Source organism: Cetorhinus maximus, chromosome 7, assembly GCF_964194155.1.
Source record: "Cetorhinus maximus chromosome 7, sCetMax3.hap1.1, whole genome shotgun sequence".
In the NCBI taxonomy this organism is placed as follows: Eukaryota; Metazoa; Chordata; class Chondrichthyes; order Lamniformes; family Cetorhinidae; genus Cetorhinus; species Cetorhinus maximus.
Genome location: NC_135885.1, coordinates 11514458 through 11536664, shown reverse-complemented (window position 1 = coordinate 11536664; position 22207 = coordinate 11514458).

Here is a 22207-nt window from a genome sequence, read left to right as displayed (position 1 = left end):
GCCCTTCTAGTCTGTGCCGAAATATTATTCCGCTAGTCCCATTGACCTGCACCTAGTCCATAACCCTCCAGACCTCTCCCATCCATGTATCTATCTAATTTATTCTTAAAACTTAAGAGTGAGCCCACATTTACCACGTCAGATGGTAGCTCGTTCCACACTCTCACCACTCTCTGAGTGAAGAAGTTCCCCCTAATGTTCCCCCTAAACCTTTCCCCTTTCACCCTAAAGCCATGTCCTCTCGTGTTTATTTCTCCTAATCTAAGTGGAAAGAGCCTACTCGCATTTACTCTGTCTATACCCCTCACAATTTTGTAAACTTCTATCAAATCGCCCCTCATTCTTCTACGCTCCAAGGAATAAAGTCTTAACCTGTTTAATCTTTCCCTGTAACTCAACTCCTTAAGACCTGGCAACATCCTAGTAAATCTTCTCTGCACTCTCTCAATCTTACTGATATCTTTCCTGTAGTTAGGCGGCCAGAACTGCACACAATACTCCAAAGTTGGCCTCACCAATGTCTTGTACAACCTCACCATAACATCCCAACTCCTATACTCAATACTTTGATTTATGACGGCCAGTATGCCAAAAGCTTTCTTTACAAACTTGTCTACCTGTGACGCCACTTTCAGGGAATTATGCATCTGAACTCCCAGATCCCTTTGTTCCTCTGCACTCCTCAGTGCCTTACTGTGTATGTCCTACCTTGGTTTGACCTTCCAAAATGTAACACCTCACACTTTTCCGCATTAAATTCCATCTGCCATTTTCTGGCCCATTTTTCCAGTTGGTCCAGATCTCTCTGCAAGCTTTGAAAGCCTTCCTCACTGTCCACAACGCCTCCAATCTTAGTGTCATCAGCAAACTTGCTGATTCAATTCACCACATTACCATCCAAATCATTGATATAGACAACAAACAACAATGGTCCCAGCACAGATCCCTGAGGCACACCACTAGTCACAGACCTCCAGTCTGAGAAGCAATCATCCACTACCATGCTCTGTCTTCTCCCACACAGCCAATTTTGAATCCAGTTTACAACCTCTCCATGGATACCAAGTGTCTGAATCTTCTGAACTAATCGCCCATGTGGGACCTTGTCAAAGGCCTTACTAAAGTCCATGTAGACAACATCCACAGCCTTTCCTTCATCTACTTTCTTGGTAAAGTGGCAAGTAATATTTGCACCACACAAATGCCAGACAATGACCATCACCAATAAGTGAGAATCTAACCATTTCCCCTTGATATTCAATGGCATTTCCATCACTGAACCCCCCACTATCCACACCTTGGGAAATACCATTGACCAGAAACTGAACTAGACCAACCAGATAAACACTATGGCTACAACAGCAGGTCAGAGGCTGAGAATTCTGCAGTGAGTAACTCACCTCCTAACTCCTCAAAGCTTTGTCCACCATCTACAAGGCTCAAGTCAGGAGTGTTCATGGAATACTCTCCACTTGCCTGGATAAGTGCATCTCCAAACAACACTCAAGAAGCTCAACACCATCCAGGACAAAACAGCCCCCTTGATTGGCATCCCATCCACCACTTTAAGCATTCACTCCCTCCACCACCAACGCACAATGACAGCAGTGTGTACCATCCACAGATGCATTGCAGCAAATCACCAAGGCTCCTTCAACAGCACCTTCCAAACCCACGACCACAACTACATAGAAGGACATACGAGCGTGCAAACATACAAAATAGGAGCAGAAGTAGGCCATTCAGCCCCTCAAGCTGCTCCGCCATTCAATAAGATCATGGCTGATCTGTTTGTGTTTTGAATTGCACATTCCCATCTACCCCAAAAACTTTTGATTCCCTTGCCTAACAAAAATCTATCTACCTCTGCCGTAAAAATATCTAATGACCCCGCCTCCACCACCTTCTGAGGCAGAGAGTTCCAAAGTCGCACAACTCTCTGAGAGGAAAATTTTCCTAATCTCTGTCCTAAAAGGGTGACCCCTAACGTTAAAACAATGTCCCCTAGTCTGGACTCATCCACAAGAGGAAACATCCTTTTCACGTCCACCTTGTCAAGACCGTTCAGGATCTTGTATACTTCAATCAAATCACCCCTCGCTTTTCTAAACTCCAGTGGAAACAAGCCCAGTCTGTCCAACCTTTCATCATAAGACAACCCACTCATTCCAGGTATCAATCTAGTAAACCTCCTCTGAACTGCCTCCAATGCATTTACATCCTTCCTTAAATAAGGAGAACAAAATTTCACACACTATTCAAGTTGTGGTCTCACTAATGGCCTGTATTACTGAAGCATAACATCCTTACTTTTATGTTCAATTCCCCTCATACTAAAGGATAGCATTCCATTCGCCTTCTTAATTGCTTGCCGTATCTGCATGCTAACTTTTTGTGACTTATGCACTAGAACACCTAGATCCCTCTGCACCTCGGAATTCTGCAGTCATTCCCTGTTGAAGGGCAGCAGATGCATGGGAACATCACCACCTGCAAGGTCCCCTCCAAGTCAGACATCACCCTGATTTGGAACTATATCGTTGTTCTTTCACTGTCGCTAGGTCAAAATCCTGGAACTCCCTCCCTAACAGCACTGTGGGTGTTCCTACACCACATGGACTGCAGCGATTCAAGAAGGCGGCTCACCACCACCTTCTCAAGGGCAATTCGGGATGGGCAATAAATGCTGACCTAGCCAGCGATACCCACATCACATGAAAGAATTTTTAAAAAGTGACTGCACCTCAAAAGTCTTTCATTGGCTGTAAAGCACTTTGAGACATCTGGTGGTCATGAAAAGAGGTTCTAAATTCAAGTCTTTCTCTCTATACCATCAGCCTCAACTACTCCTAGCAGTAGCAAGCTCCATATTCTAACATTGTACGATGAGTAGTGGATTGAGGGATTGTTTCATTATTGGAAATTGGAAGAGAATGGAGGTAATGCTCTGGTCCTAAAGGCTACATGGAGGAGAGAACTTTAGTGACAAGAGGCATTCAGATGCCTCTAAGAACTCTGGCTCAGATGGAAAAGCTCCTGCCTGCTGGATCACAAGGTTCTAGCCCCACTCTAGAAATTTGAGCATATAATCCAGGCTGACCCTCTAGTCTAGGGTTTACAAGGTTTTGACCCAGTGATCCTGAAAGAACAACAATATAGTTCTAAGTCAGGATGATGTGTCACTTGGAGGGGTACATGCAGGTAGTGGTGCTCCCATGCATCTCCCAGTGGTACTGTCTTTTTTGGATGAGAAATTAAATTGAGACCTCATCTGTCCCCTCAGGTGGAAGTTTTGGTGGCACAATTTCAAAGAGGAGCCAGGGAGTTCTCCCGGTGTCCTGAACAAGATTTATCCCTCACCCAAAATCCTTAAAACAGATGATTTGTTTATCACCTCATTGCTGTTGGTGGGAGCTTACAGTGCGCAAATTGGTTGTCATGTTTCCTGTAATGGTGACTACACTTCAAAAGTACTTAACTGGCTGTCAAGAGCTTTTGGATGTTAAGTCCTGGAAGACGCTATGTAAATGCATGCCTTTCTTTATTATTGAGGTGTGTTATGTGCACAGGTGATCCTGATTTTCTGTTCCATTGTTCCATCTCAAATCGAGCCAAAATCTTCCTCAACACCAATGTCAAAGTCCAGTCCTTTATTGTACGATGAAGTTGCGAACAGCGGAGGGGTTACAGCCATGAAAAAGTGAAAGGCTTTCCTACTGAGGCTGTTGGGGGTGCTGCCTGTGGGAAATTGTAAACAAAGTTGGTGCCTTTGACTATACCCTGAAACTCGAGACAGCCAGAGACCAGAGAAAACTGAACAATCCTATTTTGTTTCTCCCTCATGGTGATTCCAAAGGTGGCCCTCCTGTAAAGTGTATCAGTCACCTGTCGAAAGCACAAAGCTTACCCCAGCTTAGTTGATATTACGGAGATTCCCTTTAGCTGCCTGATAAAAGTTGAGTGTGGTAGTATCCTGATTTATGCAGTGTGGGCAAACAAACATGGCATATCCTTAAGCAATAGGTAACAGAAATGCCATATTGCTCTGGTGATTTTTACCTACCACATGGAGGTTTTGAGGTGGACAGCATAGATGCCATTAAGGGGAACTCAGATAAGTACATTTGGGAGAAATGAATAGCAGGATATGTTGACACCGTCAGATTAAGTAAAAAGGGAGAAGACTCATGTAGAGCAAAACATCAACAAAGGCCAGTTTGCCTCTTTTTGTGCTGCAAATTTCCATGTAATTCAAAGTAACCTCTCCTCATTAGGACACTTCCATGACTTGTACAGCCTGCATATGCAATTGGATGTGGACATAATATCGGGGGGACTGCATCCCGACTTTATATTTGTTCTACCCAGAAAGCCAGTTGATAAAGGATAATGGTGGAACCATTCTTTATTCTCTCTTACATCTATTTAGAGTTGAAAATTTCAAGCATATATCTCTTAACCCAATCACCTCACAGTTTCTATGGGTAGAGTTCTCCCCCTGTTGGGGAGGTTGAGGTGCCTCAGGGAGATTAGTTTTAAGTTTTAAAAGGTTAATAAAGTGGAGAAATAATTTTTATGACATGCCCCCTGATATGAAACTACCACATGAGCTGGGCCATATGCATTAATTTTAATAAAAATATGTGTGCAAATTTAAAATCATTCATGAAACCTCATCCTGCCCCTGGATGAGGTTCCATGAAAAATGCGAAGGCCGCCTGGACTCTTCGCCTGCCCCCCGCCAACCTTAAGGTTGGACGGGCAGCTCAGGTAATTGCTTAATTGCCTTTTTAAATGGCCTTAATAGGCCGAACTGAATATCTAAATAACACGCGGTAACGTCGGGACGCACGCCCGACATCACCCCGCGTTATTTTACGCCTCGGCGAGCAGGCCCCGCCCTCGCTCGCCGAGCCGAAGATTCAGGCCTATGTGTCTCTTTATAGATTCTTTTTAGAAAAACAAAGTGGAGCTGAGAATGATCAGATCAGTCATGATCTCATTGAATGGCAGAACAGACTAGATGGGCTGTATGGCCTACTTATGCTCCTATGTCTTATGGCCTTATGGCTCATTTACGCTTGCTAGAAGCAACAGACTTCCATATGCGGGTACCAGCTCTGTGCAAACAAAAGGGATATGTTCAAACTTTGCACATTTTTAAAATTACCCAGGAACTCAGGGAGCCTATAGTTCCAGATTGTTTTCTCCAGGGCAATGTCCAGAGTCAACCTGCCGACCAATCAGCTTCCTTTTCTCCTGTAGAAACTAAACATAGAATATAGGAGCAGGAGTAGGACATTCGGCCCTTCGAACCTGCTCCTCTATACAATATGATCATGGCTGATCCTCTATCTCAATGCCATATTCCGGCTCTCTCCCCATACTCCATGATGCCTATAGAGTCTAGAATCTATCTATTTCCTTCTTAAATATATTCAGTGACTTGGCCTCCACAGCCCTCTGTGGTGGAGAATTCCACAGGTTCACCGACATCTGAGTGAAGAAGTTTCTCCTCATCACAGGCCTAAATGGCATAATCCCTATGCTGAGATTGTGACCCCTTGTTCAAGAACCCCCCCCCCAACTCCAGCCAGAAGAAACATCAGCCCTGCATCCAGTCTGTCCATCCCTGTCAGAATTTTATACGTTTTAATGAGATCCCCTCTCATTCTTCTAAACTCTAGTGAATACAGGCCTAATCAGCCCAATCTCTCCTCATATGACAATCCTGCCATCCCAGGAATCAGCCTGGTGAGCCTTTGCTGCCCTCCCTCTATGGCAAGTATATCCTTTCTTAGGTAAGAAGACCAAAACTGCACACAATATTCCAGGTGTGGTCTCAACAAGGCCCTATACAGCTGCAGTAAGACATCCTTGCTCCTATACTCTCGCAATGAAGGCCAGCATACTATTTGCCTTCTTAACTGCTTGCTGCACCTACACCAGGTCCCTTTGTACATCAACATTTCCCAATCTATCACCATTTAAATAATACTCTACCATTCTGTTTTTCCTATCAAAGTGGTTAACAACACTTATCCACATTATACTGCATCTGCCATGTATTTTCCCACTCACGCAACAATATAAGAAAGGCAGGGATGTACTCATGTCACCCTCACACCTGCTCCCAATGGGGGTGGACCTGGCAGAGAGCTCTATCAGGAAGAATGCGATATAAATTGCTGCGATCATTTGAAATTGGGCATTCTTGTGTTGGTCCTGATGAGTGCAAGTTGAAGAACTTTGGCAACTTGCCTTCCTTGTCAAACTGTCAACTGTGGGAGGCCAGTCAGGACCTGAGCTTTCAGAGGCTTTCAACCAAAATGACCGCTCATAAAAACGTTGCTGATCATAAATCTTGATCTGTGAAACACATTATCATCTTTTTAAAGATACAGTGAAGTAGAAGCTATTTAAAACAAGCGTTTTTAAACTGTAATGAGAAAGGCTAATTACTAGTTGAGTGTAGGATCAATAAATTGCTTAAAGGGGTCAGTTAAAATTCAGATATCATTCAGATAAAATTTTTCTATTGATTATTTTTAAGCAGGTTAACCAAATTTGGCGATACAAAGAATTGAATGGGTTAACCATTTCTGTTTTGAATAATAGAATAATTTCTACCCACTCAAGTGATTTAAATCATTATGAAGGTTGTTCTGTAGATTAATAATACATGTGAAATAGAAAAAAAGTAATGATTTTTCACGTTGATGACTTTAATTATCCCTGACACCGATTGCTGTCCTTTTAGTAACAACCTTTTTTGCTACACGATGGGGATTGGTTGGCTGACATGAGACAAGTAAACACACCTACCAGTAATGATCAAAAATTAAATGGTGGTGATTAAAGCAGGAAATGAATCAGAAGTACACTTTTGAAAGATGACTGGTTGCAGGCAGGGAATAAGGCCACTTGGCCCAACTTGGTCGCAGGAGCTCCATGTCAGGCAACAGGAGTCAGGACGCCAAGACTTGAGAGCAATGGAATCATCCCCGGCACTCAGGTAAGCCATAGGGAAGGGATTCTAGAGGGGCAATACCGCGCCGCTAGACCCCAATAAAAAAAGAAGAAAAATATTTAAATTATTCTGGGCTTCCTCAGGGAAATGTCAGGATGATAATTTTATTTATGCTTAAAAGAGAAGACATGTCTGTAAACTTAAGAAAACCTTTTCCCACATTCTTTATCTTCTGACTCCAAAAGGTCTCTCACTGGTACAGTAAATTTGTCCACGTTACTTGGGAAAATCATGTGGATGGGAACCCGTGTAGATTGGGAAAATTGAATTGGCAGAGGTAGCCACGAGCAAGGGTTCATAGGGCAGGATTTTACCATCGGAGAGCAGGCGGCGGGGCCCGCTCGCCGAGGTATAAAATAACACGCGGTGATGTCGGGGGGAGCTCCCGATGTCATCCCCGCCCCATTTAAATTTTCAGGAAGGCGGGGGCGCAGCAAAATCAGCTGCGGGCCCACCGACCTGTCAATGGCCAATCGAGGCCATTGACAGGATCAATGAAGCAATTAAAGGACCTGCCTGTCCAATCTTAAGGTTGGCGGGCAGGCCAAGAGCCCCAGCAGCAACTAGAAAAAACATGAAACCTCATCCACTGGTGGGATGAAGTTTCATGTAGGGTTTTAAAAATTTTTATAAAGTTGTTATGGAAATTATGAACATGTCCCAACTCATGTGACATTGTTACATGAGGGGACATGTAAGGGAATTTCTTTTCTCTATTTTTAATATTGTTGAAAGTAGAGCCGATCTCCCTGAGGCAGCACTTAGCCTCAGGGAGATGAGTGCGCTCTTTCTTGCGCATGCACGAAAGAGCGCACTCTCATTTTTAGGGATTTCCTCCCCACCCGCATAGGGAGCACATAGCACTTCCCTGCAGACATCACGCTGGGCGGGCCTTAATTGGTCCGCCCACGTAAGATGGCGCCAAGCCTCCGATCTGGGCGCCGATTGGAAGCGCGCCAGCCCATCAACTTCACCCCTGATGGGGGGAGAATTCTGCACATAGGGTGTATTTGGGACCGTTTCCGAGGACGATATATTGTGGATCCAACCAGGGATCAGGCTATTTTGGATCTGGTAATGTGTAATGAGGCAAGTTTAATAAATGACCTCAGGGTAAAAAATCCCCTAGGAAACAGTGACCATAACATGGTGGAAATTAGCATTTAGTTTGAGAGTGAAAAACTGAGTCCGGAAACACCTGTGCTGAACTCAAATAAAGGTAATTACAAAGAAATGAGGGCAGAGTTGGCTGGAGTGGACTGGGAAAGGAGTTTAGCAGAAAAGACAGTTGATGAACAATGTGAGGCATTTAAGAAAATAGTTCATGACTTACAACAAAGATATATCCCAATGAGGAAGAAGGATTGTAGGAAGGGGAAAAGCCAGCCATGGTCAACTAAGGAAGTTAGGGAGAGTATCAAAGTGAAAAAAAAACATACAATGTGGCAAAGATCACTAGTAAGCCAGAGTATTGGGAAAGTTTTAAAAAACAACAGAAGATGACCAAAAAAATAATAAAGAGGGAGAAAATAAACTTTGAGGGTAAGCGAGCAAGTAATATAAAAAATGGACAGTAAGAGCTTCTTTAAATATATTAAAAAGAAGAGAGCGGCCAAAGCCAATGTAGGCCCCCTTAGAGAATGAGGCTGGGGAAATAATAATGGGGAACTAGGAAATGGCAGAGGAGTTGAGTAAATCCTTTGCATCGGTCTTCAGGGTAGAAGACTAATAGCATACCCAAAAATACTAAATGATCAAGGGGCAAAAGGCGGGGAGGAAATAAATACAATAACCATCACTAGAGAAAAAGTACTAGGGAAACTAATGGGGCTAAAGGCTGATAAGTCACCCGGGCCTGATGGGTTGCATCCTAGGATATTAAAGGAGATAGCTGCGGAGATAGTGGCTGGGATTTTCCAGCCCTGTTGTGAGTGGGACCCGCCGCAAGTGAGGTGGCACCCCAGCCAGGCGTCCATTGACTTGCGGCGGGACCAGAAGATCCCGTCGCTGGGCGGGTGCGGAAAATCCCGCCCAGTGGATGCACTGGTAATAATCTTCCAAGAGTCCTTAGATTCTGAAAAGTCCCAGAGGATTGGAAAACTGCCAATGTAATACCCTTATTCAAAAAGGGAAGGAGACAAAAAACAGGTAACTCTAGGCCAGTTAGCTTAACATCCTTAACATCATTGGGAAAATGTTGGAGTCTATTATAAAGAATGTAATAGCAGAGCATTTAGAAATATATAACCTAATCAAGCAGAGTCAGCATGGCTTCATGAAAGGGAAATCGTGCTTGACAAATTTATTGGAATTCTTTGAGGAGGCAACAAGCAGGATAGATAAAAGAGAACCAATAAATGTGATATATTTGGATTTCTGAAAGGCATTCGATAACATAAGGCTACTTAATCAGATAAGAGCCCATGGCGTTGGGGGTAGTATATTAGCATGGATGGAGGACTGGCTAACTAATAGAAGACAGAGAGTTGGGACACGGGGGGCAATTTTAGGATGGCAACCTGTGGAGTGCCACAGGAATCAGTGCTGGGGCCACAATTATTTACAATATATATTAACTTGGATGAGGGAAATTAATGTACTATCACCAAGTTTGCGGATGACACAAAAATACATGGAAAGGCAAGTGGTGAGGATGATACAAAGAGTCTACAGAGGGATATAGACAGGGTAAGTGAGTGGGCAAAAACTTGGCAGGTGGAATATAATGTGAGCAAGTGTGAGGTTATGCACTCTGGCAGGAGGAATAGAGGAGCTGAATATTATTTAAATGGAGTAAGACAGAAGAAAGCTGCAGCACAGAGGGATTTGGGATTCCTCGTGCATGAATCCCAAAATGCTAGCATACAAGTTCAGCAGGTAATAGCGAAGACAAATGGAATGTTGACCTTTATTTCAAAGGGAATGGGGTATAAAAATAGGGAAGTCTTGCTAAAACTATACAAGGCACTAGTTAGACCACGCCTAGAATACTGTGAACAGTTTTGGTCCCCTTATCTAAGGAAATATATATTGGCATTGGAGGCAGCCCAGAGAAGGTTCACTAGGTTGATCATGGGGATGGAGGGGTTTTCTGATGAGGAGAGGGTGAGAAGGTTGGGCCTGTACTCATTGGAGTTTAGAAGAATGAGAGGTGACCTTATTGAAAGATATAAGATTCTTAGGGGGCTTGACAGGGTAGATGCTGAGAGGTTGTTTCCCCTTGTGAGGGAGTCTAGGACCAGAGGGCATAATCTCAGAGTAAGGGGTCACCCATTTAAAACAGAGATGAGGAGGGAATTCTTCTCTTAGAGGGTAGTGAATCTGTGGAATTCTTTACTGGAGAGGGCTGTAGAAGTTGGGTCGTTAAGTATATTCAAGGCTGAGATAGACAGGTTTTTAATCAGTAAGAGAATCAAGGATTATGGGGAAAAGGCAGGAAAGTGGAGTTGAGGATTACCAGATCAGCCATGATCTCACTGAGTGGCGGAGTACACTCGATGGGCCGAATGACCTACTTCTGCTCCTACGTCTTATGTTCTTATGGGCTCAAGAGTAGAAAAAAAGAAAGTCTCGCACTCCTATAGTGCCTTTCATGACCTTAGGACAACCCAAAGCACTTGGCAGCAAATTAAGCACTTTTGAAGTGTAGCTACTGATGTAATGTACGAAATGCAGCAACCAATTTGCACGGCGTCATAAGTAACAAAGAGATAATGACCAGATCACCTACTGTTGGTTGAGGGATAAATGGTGAATTGAACACCTAGGGGAAGGTCCCCCACTCATCTTCAACATAGTGCCATGGGACCTTTTACATTCACATGAGAGGGAAGAGGGTTTATGACCTCCCATTTGAAAGACAGGTCCGCTGACTGTGCAGTACTCCCTCGGTACGGCACTGGTGCGTCAAGCCCCGAGTCGTGTGGCTTTGACCCATGATCTACTGACTCAGAGGCAAGAGTGCTACCCACTGTGAAACAGCTGAGGGCTGAAAATGAAATGAGTCAAGGTCTTAATCAGGAAATAAATCTCAATAATATGGACTGTGACCAGCAAAGAAAATACAATTTTAAAAATGTCACAGTCTGCAGTGAATCCTGCTCCACACGCCACCTCACTGAATTGAGCATGGCTCTATTTGTATCTTTCTAATCTCAAGGACTATATTGGAATTTTTCTTGTTGTATACATTATGCTTCAGTCAGGTTAAACTCAACACAATGTTTTCCCTCTCTCTCCTACACAAAAGAGGTTCCATCCATGCTCCTGCAGGAGAAACAGTCAATATACTGATGCACGGTGACAGCTTATTGAGCCTTACAAGGATTTCTGGAGCTATCTGATTACATTGTTGACTGTTCTATACCTTGGGTCCAGTTAGTTAGCCTCAGCGCTCCATTTACCAACTGTGGGTGGCACTGCCACTACTTCATGTCATTTATTTGCATGCCAGTTTACAATCTTGGCAGTGAAGTTGGAATGCAATGTTCAAAATGGTGACAGCTAGTCTGAAACACCGGGGAGGGTGACCAAGGGTTATTACATATTCAACAGGGGTCTGCAAATGCTTTTCCAGGTTCTTCTCCAATGAACAACAACAATTTGCATTTATATAAAGATGTGAAATGCCTCAGCGGGCTTCAGCAGAGTATAACCAGACAGAGACTGACCATGAGCCAAAGGAGGAGACATTAGGATAGGCGATTGTAAGTTTGGTCAAACAGGTAGGTTTTTAAGCAGTCTCTTAAAGGCAGAGAAGTGGAGAGGCAGAGAGGCTTGAGGAGGGAATCTTTAAACTATATAAATGCAATTGTTGTTGATTATGGTCGTGCCTACCCTGTCACTCCTGTGTAACTACACCACACATAATTAAAATAACTGGATTGTTAACCCGAGATTATTTTTAGTTGTTAATAGCGTGGCTGAGAAGAACATCACATTATCGAGAAATAATGTATCAGGGTCTGTTGCCACAAACATTGCTATTCCACTGCCGAATATGCCTGCCCTGCATGGGAAAGATCTACTCATGCTAAGAAGATGGATGCCGTTCTGAATGCAAGCTGCCGACTTATCACAGGTTGTTTAAAACCAACAAACACCAACAGCCTCTATATCCTGGCAGGCATTGCTCCCCCTGATATAAGAAGAACGGTAGCCAGCAAGAAAGAGCGACTGCGTCAAACATCAGATGAGAGGCAGCCTCTACATGGTCATACACCTACACCCAGCCGCCTAAAGTCAAGGAAGAGGTTCATGAACAGTGTTGTTCCATTACAATCAATGCCATCTGAAGCCCGCATCGCCTTGTGGAAAGACCGGCTCGCCAGTCTCGAACAACCCCCAGCGATGGGAATTCTACCGGATGAAAGCCTTCCCCCAGGAGCTAATTGCAACTGGGCAACCTGGAAGTGCCTTAACAGACTTAGGACTGGTGTAGGTCGTTCAAAGGTGTCATTAAGCAAATGGGGATATACAACCTGCCCTACAACTTGTGAATGTGGAACTGAGCCACAGACTATGCAACATCCCCTGCAATGTCTATCGCTAGAGGAACCCTGCACTGTTGCAGATCTTGCCGAATTCAACAACAAGGCGCAAAAATGTGTCCAGTTCTGGCTGGGCCATGTATAGACTGTCCGTGGACACGATAAGAAGAAGACCACAAACAAAAAATATTCCATTCCTCACTCATTTAATGCGTTAAATATCAAATATATGAGAGTAATCTGATTTGAGTTACTACTGCCTGCCAAAGTTGTCACATTAGCAATGATTAGATATAAATCTGCCATTGCCATTTAACCCTCTATTTGGATTGGTCACCTCCATGCATTAAATGTTAACGGTGGTGATAATCCCCCAGGGTATTTGTTTATGGAAAGATATTTGTCATTTGACGTCACGATTCAAGCCAAAGAGCAACTCGGGTTCCTTTGAGATTTTGTTGCGAAGCGAGAGCCACATGAAGGAAAACTTCCCTTTTCACCATCGCACGGCAAGGAACGTAGGGCGGAATCTTCCGGGCCCACCAGCAGCGGGAAGCTTGGCGGGGCGGGGAAACTCAATTTGGCAAGAGGGCCAAAAATCATTTCCCCAACGGCGGCGTAAACCTTTGCGATTATGTTCTCAAATCTTCCAAGGCGGGTCGAGCTTCTTGACCAGCAACGCCGGGAAGCCCTTTCGCATGCGTTAGCGTGTCCTGCCTGCTCATTCAAGGGCCAGGTCGCCAGAATTAAGCTCCCCCTCCATATTAAGTTCCCCGCCGGTTAGAAATTCGAACCTTCACATTAATGACTGCATATCGGTGGCGGGCCTCCGACCGATTGGAATTCTTTCCATGGCTTTGAGGTGGGTAGCCAAGTGCTTTGGCTTTAGGGGGAACTGCTCATAAGCCTCGGCCTCTTAATTGAGATCGGGTGCTGGCTAGCCAAGCCTCATGAAGGACCAAGTACTGAGGGAGGCACTGAAGCTTGAGACATCTGCTGCAGTGGCACAATTGGGAAAGGTGCATGAGCAGTTTAGGAGCATGCATGCCTCTGCCAGCTCCTGAGCCCTCCCAGGGAAGTGATTAACAAGCAGGATGTGCTACAACTGATAGAACGCTGGGAGCATGAAGTGGCTGCCACACATTCAGTGCACATGTCCCATCTGCTGCTGAGACCTGCAGCCCTAACTCTTGTCTGACATACCTGTGCACTCGCACATTCACACTGCCTGACGTCCTTATGAGTGTTACCTTGCTGTGAGTAGACGGCGGCCTAACTCTGGTGGAACGCAGCAGATCATTCAGCCTTTTCTTGCACAGCTGGGGGGTTCTCCTGTGGACTCCACGGGCGCTAACCTCCGCTGCAACCTTTACCCAGGTCCCTGTGGTCAGACAGGAGGAGGGCCTCCTGCCGCTACCCTTGGGAAACAGCATCTCCCGCCTCTCCTGGACAGCCTGGAGGAGAGTCTGCAGGGCGGCTTCGCTGAACTGTGGGGCCGCGCATTGTCTGCCCAGGTTCCTTAAAAATGTGGCATCTGAACCTTTGACCCCCATGAGGTAACAGCGATGATGGTGAACTCCTGCCCGCTTCAACTGCAAAACTTACTGTGGTCCTTGCAAATGCATATGTAATGAGCTGAACAGTGCAAGATCGCATGTGGCTGGCTGGTTGTCCCAACCCACCCCCACCGCACCCACCCCCCCCCAAACCCCACCTGCCAGGCTGAAATCGCTCTCACTTCCTCTACCGCCACCAAACTTATACACCAGAATGGAAGATTGCGGCCCTAGGAACAGGAGGAAGCCATTTCACCCCTTGCGCCTGTCCACCGTTTAATGAACTTGGCTGAGCTGTGACCTATCTCCATGCACCCACCCTTTAGGGTTACAAACCCTCCAGGATTCGCCTAGGGTCTCCAGGACTTGAAGATCAATCTCCAGGACACTGCTGCGTGCAACCCTGGAGAAACATCATCGGGACATTGAAAAAGATTGGGTTCTTTTTTGACATTTTCTTTGAACATTTCTCTTGACTAGACATCAAATTATTGAAAACGGGGGATAAAATGCTGTTTGGCTGACAGTCAAGCATCATCGAATTGGGGTAATGAGTCTTTTTGCTTTCCAAATGACGTAGGGATGAAATACATCACAAGGATGGGTGTGTGGGCTGACGAATGGCTGGGGTGTAGGGGCAAGTCATGTGATGAAACCTCTAGGAATACACAGTTGGCAACCCTCCTGCCCTTGCTGCTCAATACCTTTGGTTAACAAACATCCATTAATCTCAGATTTAAAATTAACAATTTATCCAGCAGCAATTGCTGATGGCAGACGAGAATTCAAAAGCTTTATCACTCTTTGCTTGATTCCTCCAGATCAGTGGTGTCACACAGTGTGGATCTGGGCTAGAATTGCCTCTCCATAAGATTCCTGGTTTGGACCGCTTCTTGATGCCTTCCTTTGTAACATGGATGCATGTGTTCCTGCTGCTTCCCGTTCCTGCAGCGATCCGAGTGAGACCAAGGACAACATTCCCGATTTCCACACATCCTTCACCACTACATGGTTTGTTCTGACTCATATCTTTTTGGGATGTCACTGCCAACATATTCCCGTAGATATCTTTAACAAGCTTACAAACATCTTGAACTGCTTGGATTAAGATCCTTCTGACCTGCAAAGCCTCCATCATTTTGCTTCAGTTCCATCACGTTCCTTGGGTCAGTTGTGGTGATTCTACCTTCTGCATAGAATTTCTGGAACGGCCGCTTTTTCCGCTATGAAGGCTTTTCCATCGCTTGTGACCAAGGAGGTTCGGAGTTGCACATTGCCCATTCCCAGTGAACCCACGCTCCCTTCTCTTCTCTTCCCCTTACCTTTCCTCCCTTCAGAATAAGTATCTGTCAAATTCTGCTCGACTTTGCAGCAATTCAATGAAGATGGAACTTCTTTATTCTCCATGAAGACCATAATCAAGCTTTGAAATGTCTAAGTTTAGTATTTTATGAACAAGTCAATTAACTATTATTGGTATCAGAGCCCGGACGCTTTAACCTAGGAATTCAGAGGATCGGAAGCAGTGGGAAAGAAAGGGTAGGAATTAGGGACAGAATACCAGTTAGCCGTCCCTTCCTGGTCCTGGGGACATTTTTCCCGAGGTGGAGGATGGGGCCAGAACCACCCTCACCCCCCCACCCACCAGCATCTCTTCTACTCTTGTGCTTCTCATTTAATTTATTCTGTTCCATTGGATGTGAGCTTGTCCAAGGATGTTAGCTGATTATATTGGGAAAAACATGTTCAATTCAAGTTATTTCTACATTCATGTGCCAGAGATACAGTGAAAAGTTAATGAAAATGACCTTTCCAGCTGGTTGTTGCTGTATTTCTGATCTATTTGCAAGTTCTGTAATGTAAGTGAAAGTAAAAATGAATTTTATAGAAATCATTTTCCTTCATTTGCTGCTGTTAGTTTTTCATTAAAAACACAGTGGGTAGATTTTGACTTGTTATAATAGCATAAAATGAATCATAGAATTATAGAATGGTTACAGCACAGAAGGAGGCCATTCAGCCCATCGTGCTCTTTGGGAGAGCAACTCACCTAGTCCCTCTCGCCGCCTTTTCTTCATAGCCCCACATTTTTTTCTCCTCAAATAATTATCGAATTCTTTTTTGAAAGTCAGGAGTTAATCTGCCTCCACCACACTCTCAGGCAATGCATTTCAGATCTTAACCATTCGCTGTGTGAAAAAAAAGTCTTTCCTCGTGTCGCCTCGAATTCTTTCGCCAATTACCCAAAGTTGGTGTCCTCTGGTTCGCAACCCTTCTGCCAACCTTTCTCTTCTCTGAGGGGAAAAGCCCCAGTTTGCCAGTCTATCCATAAAACTAAAGTCTTTCATCCTGCACTGCCATCCTTGTGAATTTGTCATGCATCCTCTCTAAAGCCTTCACATCCTTCCGAAACTATCACGTCCAGGATTAGACACAATGGGTGAGATTCTCTGGCCCCGTCCGCCATTGAGATCTTCTGGTCCTGCTGAAGCCAACGGACTTTTGGTTGGCTCACCGCATCTGCTGTGGTGGGGCCCATCGTGCTGGGTCTGGAAAATCCGGGCCAATACTCCAGTTGAAGACTAATGAGTGTTTTATGAAGGCTCACCATAACTTCCTTGATTTTGCACTCGATACTTCTATTTATTTTTTGGGGGCACACAATAGGAAATCATGATTTAGAGAGCCTGATGGCGAAGATTGATGGTAAAAGAGATCGAGGTAGACAAAGTGCCATCTTTCTAAAGAGCCTCGCAAACTGGATGAAAGTGCCACCAACAAAGATGATCCACGTCTCCAGAGCAAGTTTAACATTGAGGTCCATGGCCGCCAACACCCTCTCAGGGCATGGTACCTGAAGAGGGACTTCTATTTATAAAGCTCAGGATCCCAAATGGTTTAACAACTGTTTTCTCAACCTGTTCTGTCACCTTCAACAGTTTGTATCCCTGGGTCCCTCTATTTCTGCACTCCCTTTAGCATTGTATCCCAGGGTTTATATTGCCTCTCTTCAATTTTCCTATCAAAATGCGTCACTTCACACTTCTCTGCATTAAATTTTATCTGCCACCTGTCTCCCATTCCACTAGTCTGTCTATGTCCTCTTGAAGTCTATCACTATCCTCCTCACAGTTCACAGTACTTCCAGGTCTTGTGTCATCTAGTAATTTTATCTGCTTTACATCACTCCAAATTTTGCTATTATCCACTTGACACTATAGCTTCAGTGCAGTACTGATGAATGCTGCACTGTCAGTGGTGCTGCCCTTTAGACCGAGATGTTAAACTGAGGTCCTACCTGCCCTCTCAGATAGATGTGAGAGATTCCATGGCATTATTTTGAAGATGGGTATAGGAATTCTCCCCAATGGCTTCGCCAATCTTTATGGTGGATGGGACAGGATTCCAGGATTCTGCCCCCAATTTTCACTGGCATGAGAAAGGGGTGCAAGTAATGAGCCTGCGACCTGCACTCCTGACCCGGCTGGCTCTGTTTCAACGGGTGGGCATCTCCTATCTGTCCGCAATTTTCATGGAGTCAGGATGACTTGTGGCTCACGAACCCTCTGGGTAACCTTTTGAGAGATAAGTCCAAAAGGTTTGAAAAATGCCCCATGCCCCTTCCATGGCTCCCATGCCCCCTCCATTCTAACTCAGTGCCAAGCCATGCCCCCCCCACCCGCTCCTACGGTGTTTGAAACTCTCCATGCAAACTCATGCCAACTCACGGTCATTCCATGCCCCTTCACCCAGTATTTTTTAATTCATTCACGGGATGTTGGTTTCGCTGGCTGGGCCAACATTTATTGCCCATCCTGAATTGCCCTTGGGAAGGTGGTGGTGAGCTGCCCTCTTGAACCGCTGCAGTCCATGTGGTGTAAGTACACCCACAGTGCTGTTAGGAAGGGAGTTCCAGGATTTTGACCCAGCGACAGTGAAGATGATATATTTCCAAGTCTGGACGGTGAGTGACTTGGAGGGAAGTTCCAGGTGGTGGTGTTCCCATGTATCTGCTGCTCTTGTCCTTTTAGATGGTAACGGTTGTGGGTTTGGAAGGTGCTGCCTAAGGAGCCTTGGTGAGATTCTGCAGTGTAACTTGTAGGTGGTACATACTACTGCCAACGTTCGTTGGTGGTGGTGCGAGTGAAAGTTTGTGCAATGGGATGCCAATCAAGTGGGCTGCTTTGTCCTGGATGGTGTCAAGCTTCTTGAGTGTCATTGGAGGTGCGTTCATCCAGGAAAGTGGAGATTATTCCACCACACTCCTGACATGTGCCTTGTGTATGGTGGGCAGGCTTTGGGGAGCCAGGAGGTGAGTTTTTCGCCGCAGAATTCCTAGCCTCTGACCTGCTCTTGTAGCCACAGTGTTTATATGGCTGGTCCAGTTCAGTTTCTGGTCAGTGGTAACCCCCAGGATGTTGATAGTGGGGATTCAGTGATGGTAATGCCATTGAATATCAAATGGCGATGATTAGATTCTCTCTTGTTGGAGATGGTCATTGCCTGGCACTTGTGCGACATGAATGTTACTTGCCATTTGTCAGCCTAAGCCTGGATATTGACCAGGTCTTGCTGTATTTGGACATGGACTGCTATGCAAAGAACCAATGAACCATATAGTAACAATGGCATGTGTGGAATTGCTCAGAAAGAAAAAAAAACACAGCCATTCCAAAATCATTTTTTGAAAAAAAAACTGCTGTTTCCAAAACCCTATAAAAATTCTAGTCAGACAGACCATTAAAGTGTCAACAACAGAGGCTTCAAACGCTTCACATCTCTTAATCCTATGCAAATAATCATTGCGCCATTGACAAAAGTGATCACAGAAAGAGCAACTTATTATAACCACTTACAGATATCAGTCAAGCAAAGTCAACAGCTCATTCCAGTTGGAAAAACAGAACCCGCTGCTGAGATAATCCTACCTGTGTCTGGGCTCTCAGCCAAGCATCCATAATGAGGTCAGGTATATGAACTCTTTCAGTGGAACTGGATAGCGGGGACGAGGGGTGTAAGGGATAAGGGCTAGAACTCTAACAGCCTTTAATATAAGTGGGATGAAGTCCCACAGAGCCTCCTAACAAGCCCCATTGGCACCCGCCAACGCTGTTGGGCCCAACTCTATTCAGCACCTACCCCCTCTCTCTGAAGAAATGATCATGACATTTGGGGGCCTTTCTACTGAGGTGGGTCTGGCGAGCGGGGAAATTTCCTGACTCCACCTATCCACCTTGGTAGCGAAAATGTGTCTCAAGGGCTCTCCACATAATTGGATTCTCTCACTCCTGGCACCATTCTAGGACGTTCTCCAATGCTCTTTTTTTTGATTATGGTGCATGGCTTAATGACCTCTTAATACATTCTATTGTGCGCTGTTTTAAAATAGCCCACAGTGGGATGTTACGTCAAAAAGATCTCACTGTCAGAGGGAATTGAACTTTGGAAATAATTTTGAAGAGGGGCCAGAGAGAGAGAGAGGGAGAGACCGTGTTTAAGAGGAGAGTAGAAGAGTCATGAGAGAGGTAGAGATTCAATGATATAAAAACAGAAAATGCTGGAAAAACCCAGCAGGTCAAAAACTAAGAGATATAATGATGTCAAACCATCGATCATTTCCGTCACCAGGTAATTTATCATTTCAATCAAAATATAAATAGACACAAACTGAGGAATTAGGTATGCAAGAGATTGACCCTTAAAAAAGAAATGGGGTTGAGCCACTTAGCCAGAATATTAATTCTCTCTCCAACACCCCTTCTCCATACAGAGGAAAGGAGATGCCTTTTTGGAATGAGTGAGAAGAAACAAAATACCAACAATTATTTGCAAAGCGAAACAAGATGCATACTTGCTGAACACAACGTTAATAAATTCTATCAGTATAAATAATTATGATCTTCAGCTCAGTTACAACTCTCTCCAGAATGCATTAAGCATACATTGACCCTCTCACTGTTTTCTTTATCTCATTTGCACTGTTCCTTTTTCCTGATAGAACCCATTCTTTACCGAGGGCAGTTCCATGGAAAGAAAAGAAACCAAGGTTTACATTGATATCATAACTCTTTCAATCTCAGGATATCCCAAAGCACTTTACAGAAATGAAGCACGCCTGTAGTGTAGGCGCTGTTGTAATCTCAGAAACACAGCAGCTAACCTGGGCTCAGCAAGCTCCTACCTACAGCAACGTGATAATGACCAGGTAAGCTGCTTTGTTGCTGCTGGTTAACATGCGAACACACAAGTTAGAAGCCGGAGCGAAAAATATTGGCAGCTAGTTTACAATGCTCCATGCTCCTGACGCACTCCTCCTGTAGGATGAACAAGAGAGACGCATGGGTTAGCATGAGTGCACTAAGGAAGACTCTTTGTTAAGTCTGAAGACCCCTTAATGCATCCTGGAGAGTACTGGCCACCACTTGGATGGCCAGAATTTAGTGCACCCACCACCGTCCCACTCCACCTGACTGATTGGCAGTAGCTTTGCCCACTGGACTGCATGCTGTGCTCTCAGCTCAGGCACAGACATTCTCCTAACCCACACTGCAAGGCTGCACTGTTAGCTTGAACCATGGGGGAGACTGGTCCAAACCAGGATGATGACATTGCAAGGGGCTGTGAGCACCTCCCCCACTGACTGCTCCATGGCCAAATTTAGCAAGGAGATTGTACAATGTGCCCAGTTGTCCAACTGTTCTGCAGTCCACTAAAATGCTCATTGGTTTGTTGCCTGTGCCTGAGGGGTGAAAAGCTCTGGAGCACTAGGTGGCACTTGATGCCTCTATTATTTGAGTGGGCAGATAAGCTAGAGGCCCAGCTCCAATCATGTCTATGTGACTGTGCCTGAACTATCTCAGCTGGGGAAGAATGCTCACTTGATACAAGGTTTCCCTAATGCATGGCCGCTTCCTTCCCTACCCCACTCCACACCTCCACCACCTCCCCCACCCCCCCACCACCATGGGCTTTGCCCATCCCCCAACTTGCCCCAACCGCAGGGCAGCTCTTGCCCTGGCACTGTACTGTCAGCAGCCGTGAAAACACGACTTTCCTGTGCCCTCACCTGAATTTGCGGTGTCTCAACCATGAAGTTGAACGGGCGACCCTCGCGAGTGCTGAGCAATGTTAGTGAGAACTTACCCCCGAGTTCCCCTCAAAGTGCAATCATGCCGACCTGCCCGGATGATCCAGCGTGGGGGGGGCAATGATTCCGGTGAGCTGGGCTTATTCAGATATATTAAAACGTCCTTCCCGGTGTCCGGCGGTGAGAAACGCGGCCCATCATTGATGGGCGGTGCAAACGATCACAAACTGGTTTCATGATGGCGTGAAACCGATTTTTGGCCTTCCTGCCATTTTGTCCGCTCACACTGGCCGTCATGGCCCGACATCAATGTGGGTTTATTCACCTAATCCAAAGAACATTGGCACAGACTCCCCTTTCCTGCCCAGCACACAGGTAGAAACCGGTTCTTGTATATACTTAAGAATAATGCCCTAACCTTTCCCCAGTTAATAACAGCTGCTCTCACCTACAACTAGAGCACGCACTTCATTGTGACAGAATTGCCACATTCACACCATTAACTTCCAATACCTTTCATATTGCTGAGGTGCAATTGAAAATGAATGATAGGCTTCACCTGAATTGTCTTTCTGAGGATTGAACTCATCTCTTGGCCCTGTTCTTCAGCTTTTCACCAGAGGAGATACCTCCTCTAGACTTTATGGATTGGTGGTATTGCAAATAGAGTGGGAAGGTGTCTTTCATTTATTATTCTTGAAATAGAATTCTGGCAGGGCCAGTTGATGAGATGGTTATGAAAGCATATGGGATTCTTGACTTTGTAGATAGGGCAACTGAATGTAAAAACAATAAGTCATACTGTGTGGTAATCTGAGATGCAATACACCTTTAAGAGAAAGTGAGCAGGTTGACCACGTGAGTGTATTACCCATTGCTGTGTAGTGTGGGCTACAATGTTAATCAGTAGTTTAGAATAGGGTCTTGAGAAACATACAAGTGTTGGTGCTCTGTTACTTGTGTTAATAAACAGCATATGCTTCATCTTACATTGGTCTCTGCGTCAGCAGTATCTTGTTTACCAACTCAATCACCAGTAGATAGG